The sequence below is a fragment of the Triticum aestivum genome, chromosome 3D (assembly GCF_018294505.1).
Source record: "Triticum aestivum cultivar Chinese Spring chromosome 3D, IWGSC CS RefSeq v2.1, whole genome shotgun sequence".
In the NCBI taxonomy this organism is placed as follows: Eukaryota; Viridiplantae; Streptophyta; class Magnoliopsida; order Poales; family Poaceae; genus Triticum; species Triticum aestivum.
This window is the reverse complement of record NC_057802.1, coordinates 25,987,129-25,991,864: the sequence shown is the minus strand read 5'-3', so window position 1 is coordinate 25,991,864 and position 4,736 is coordinate 25,987,129.

The window sequence follows — 4,736 nt, the reverse complement described above, 5'->3', positions numbered from 1 at the left end:
CGGTTAGTGCCACGAACCGGTACCAATGCACCCCTTTAGTCCCGGTTGGTGCCACCAACCGGGACCAAAGGCCTTGTGCTGCTGCGCCCGCGTCGAAAGTTTAGTCCCACCTCGCTAGTTGAGAGGGGCGCGCGGTGGTTTATAAGCCCCACTGCCGCTCCCCTCTCGAGCTCCTCTCCATTGCAGGCTTACGGGCCTAATTGTCATTGCAATGCCTGATGGGCCTACTGGGCCTTCTGCGGGCCTGAATCCTGGCCCATCGATGGGTTTCTAGTCGTATTCAGGCCGTGGTGGCCCAGTAGGTGGCATATTTTTTATTTTTTGCCTGTTTTTTGTTTTCTTTTTTGCTTTATTTATTTTTTCTTGTTTCTACTTACAACAAAAAACTTATTTATTTTATTTTATTTTGTTTCTAATTACTTATTTATTTTACTTTATGATAATTCTTTTTGCTATTAAAGTTTCTAACAAAAAAAGTTCTTTATGAAAATTCTTTTTGCTTTCAATGATTTTGAACAAAAAATACTTCGATAATTTTAGTTGCATCAATTTTATATAATTTTAGTTTTAATAATACTAGAGGTTGCTTATAATGTTTTGAACAGAAAATACTTTGATAATTTTAGTTTCATAAATTTTATTTATGTTATTAAAGTTTATTTTATTTTGTTTCTACTTATATATTTTATTAAAGTTTATATTATTTTGTTTCTAATTACTTATTTATTTTATTTGTTAATTTTCATGCACTATTTTTCATGCATTTACTCATTATTTTGAGCTATAAGACCCTAAAATTGAAAAGCATTTCAAATGAACTCTGAAAAGGTTGAAAGTTGGCATGGTATCATCATTTCATCCACATAGCATGTGCAAGAAAGTTGAGAGGGTTATGGCAAAAACTGGATGCACTTCGTGTACAAAACGGACAATCTCTTTCGAAGTATCAGGGTTTCATACGGAAACTCGTCTGTTACAAAGGGATTTCATTTTTTAAAACTTATTTGAACTCCTGACTTTTTGTGTGTTCAAAATGCACCATTCAAAGCCACATCATCAATTTTCAACCCTTTCTGACTTCATTTGTTATTTTTCATGCATTTATTGATTATTTTGAGCTATAAGACCCTGAAATTGAAAAGCATTTCAAATGAACTCTGAAAAGGTTGAAAGTTGGCATGGTATCATCATTTCATCCACATAGCATATGCAAGAAAGTTGAGAGGGTTACGACAAAAACTGGATGCACTTCGTGTACAAAATGGACAATGGTATCATACTCGTCTATCACAAAGTTGGCATGGTATCATCATAATAGTTGCGGGAGAAAGTCTTCACTTTTTCTTCGCTTGTTTCATTTGCTTATTGCGCCGTAACTATGGATAATCTTCATCGTTTATCAGGATGCTTGGGTCAGCCTTGACTTTGAAGGGAGGAATTTCATGAAACTTTTCATAATCTTCAGACATGTCTGTCTTGCCCTCCACTCCCACGATGTCCCTTTTTCCTGAAAGAACTATGTGGCGCTTTGGCTCATCGTATGATGTATTCGCTTCCTTATCTTTTCTTTTTCTCGGTTTGGTAGACATGTCCTTCACATAGATAACCTGTGCCACATCATCGGCTAGGACGAATGGTTCGTCAGTGTACCCAAGATTTTTCAGATCCACTGTTGTCATTCCGTACTGTGGGTCTACCTGTACCCCGCCTCCTGACAGATTGACCCATTTGCACTTAAACAAAGGGACCTTAAAATCATGTCCGTAGTCAAGTTCCCATATGTCCACTATGTAACCATAATATGTGTCCTTTCCCCTCTCGGTTGCTGCATCAAAGCGGACACCGCTGTTTTGGTTGGTGCTCTTTTGATCTTGGGCGATCGTGTAGAATGTATTCCCATTTATCTCGTATCCTTTGTAAGTCAATACAGTCAAAGATGGTCCCCTGGACAACGAGTACAGCTCATCACAAACAGTGTTGTCACCTCTGAGACGTGTTTCCAACCAACTGCTGAAAGTCCTGATGTGTTCACATGTAATCCAGTCGTCGCACTGCTCCGGGTGTTTGGAGCGCAGACTGTTCTTGTGTTCATCGACATACGGGGTCACCAAGGTAGAGTTCTGTAGAACTGTGTAGTGTGCTTGAGACCAAGAATGCCCGTCCCTGCATATTATTGAGTCTGCTTCTAGCGTGCCTTTTCCAGTCAGTCTCCCCTCATACCGCGATTTAGGGAGACCTATCTTCTTAAGGCCAGGAATGAAGTCAACACAAAACCCAATGACATCCTCTGTTTGATGGCCCATGGAGATGCTTCCTTCTGGCCTAGCGCGGTTACGGACATATTTCTTTAGGACTCCCATGAACCTCTCAAAGGGGAACATATTGTGTAGAAATACGGGCCCCAGAATGACAATCTCGTCGACTAGATGAACTAGGACGTGCGTCATGATATTGAAGAAGGATGGTGGGAACACCAGCTCAAAACTGACAAGACATTGCGCCACATCACTCCTTAGACTTGGTATGATTTCTGGATCGATCACCTTCTGAGAGATTGCATTGAGGAATGCACATAGCTTCACAATGGCTAATCGGACGTTTTCCGGTAGAAGCCCCCTCAATGCAACCGGAAGCAGTTGCGTCATAATCACGTGGCAGTCATGAGACTTTAGGTTCTGGAACTTTTTCTCTGGCATATTTATTATTCCCTTTATATTCGACGAGAAGCCAGTCGGGACCTTCATACTGAGCAGGCATTCAAAGAAGATTTCTTTCTCTTCTTTCGTAAGAGCGTAGCTGGCAGGACCTTCATACTGCTTCGGAGGCAATGCCGTCTTTTTCGTGCAAACGTTGCAGGTCCTCCCGTGCCTCAGGTGTATCTTTTGTCTTCCCATACACGCCCAAGAAGCCTAGCAGGTTCACGCAAAGGTTCTTCGTCACGTGCATCACGTCGATTGAAGAGCGGACCTCTAGGTCTTTCCAGTAGGGTAGGTCCCAAAATATAGATTTCTTCTTCCACATGGGTGCGTGTCCCTCAGCGTCATTCGGAACAGCTAGTCCGCCGGGACCCTTTCCAAAGATTACGTGTAAATCATTGACCATAGCAAGTACGTGATCACCGGTACGCATGGCGGGCTTCTTCCGGTGATCTGCCTCGCCTTTGAAATGCTTGCCTTTCTTTCGACATTGATTGTGACGCCCCCGATTTGACCGTACACTAATCATGCACGCAAATGTGTACGATCAAGATCAGGGACTCACGGGAAGATATCACAACACAACTCTAAAACATAAATAAGCCATACAAGCATCATAATACAAGCCAGGGGCCTCGAGGGCTCGAATACAAGTGCTCGATCATAGACGAGTCAGCGGAAGCAACAATATCTAAGTACAGACATAAGTTAAACAAGTTTGCCTTAAGAAGGCTAGCACAAAAGTAGCAACGATCGAAAAGGCAAAGCCTCCTGCCTGGGTCCTCCTAACTACTCCTCGAAGCCGAACTCCATGTAGAATCATCCTCGGGATCTCTAGCTCCTGGACTCCAGCATCTGGTTGCGACAATCAGGTATAGAAAGGGGAAAAGAGGGAGAAAAGCAACCGTGAGTACTCATCCAAAGTACTCGCAAGCAAGGAGCTACACTACATATGCATGTGTATATGTGTAAAGGGGCATATCAGTGGACTGAACTGCAGAATGCCAGAATAAGAGGGGGATAGCTAATCCTGTCGAAGACTACGCTTCTGGCCATCTCCATCTTGCAGCATGTAGAAGAGAGTAGATTGAAGTCCTCCAAGTAGCATCGCATAGCATAATCCTACCCGGCGATCCCCTCCTCGTCGCCCTGTTAGAGAGCAATCACCGGGTTATATCTGGCACTTGGAAGGGTGTGTTTTATTATGTATCCAGTTCTAGTTGTCATAAGGTCAAGGTACAACTCCGGGTCGTCCTTTTACCGAGGGACACGGCTATTCGAATAGATAAACTTCCCTGCAGGGGTGCACCACATAACCCAACACGCTCGATCCCATTTGGCCGGACACACTTTTCTGGGTCATGCCCGGCCTCGTAAGATCAACACGTCGCAGCCCCACCTAGGCTCAACAGAGAGGTCAGCACGCCGGTCTAAACCTATGCGCGCAGGGGTCTGGGCCCATCGCCCTATGCACACCTGCACGTTGCGTACGCGGCCGGAAGCAGACCTAGCCCCCTTAATACAAGCGCGAGCTTACGGTCCAATGCGGCGCGCGCCACTTAGTCGCTGACGTCAAAAGAGCTTCGGCTGATACCACGACGTCGGGATACCCATAACTACTCCCGCGTAGATGGTTAGTGCGTATAGACCAAATGGCCAGACTCAGATCAAATACCCAGATCTCGTTAAGCGTGTTAAGTATCTGCGAACGCCGACCAGGGCCAGGCCCACCTCTCTCCTAGGTGGTCTCAACCTGCCCTGTCGCTCCGCCACAAAGTAACAGTCGGGAGCCGTCAGGAACCCAGGCCCACCTCTACCGGGATGGAGCCACCTGTCCTTTCAGCCCCCTCACCAGAATCACTTGCGAGTACTCCGCGAGCCGACCCGACTTTAGTCACCACATGTGTCATGTATATAATGCATATAGAATATACCCGTGATCACCTCCCGAAGTTATCACGGCCCAGTAGTATAGCATGGCAGACGGACAAGAGTGTAGGGCCACTGATGGAACACTAGCATCCTATACTAAGCATGTAG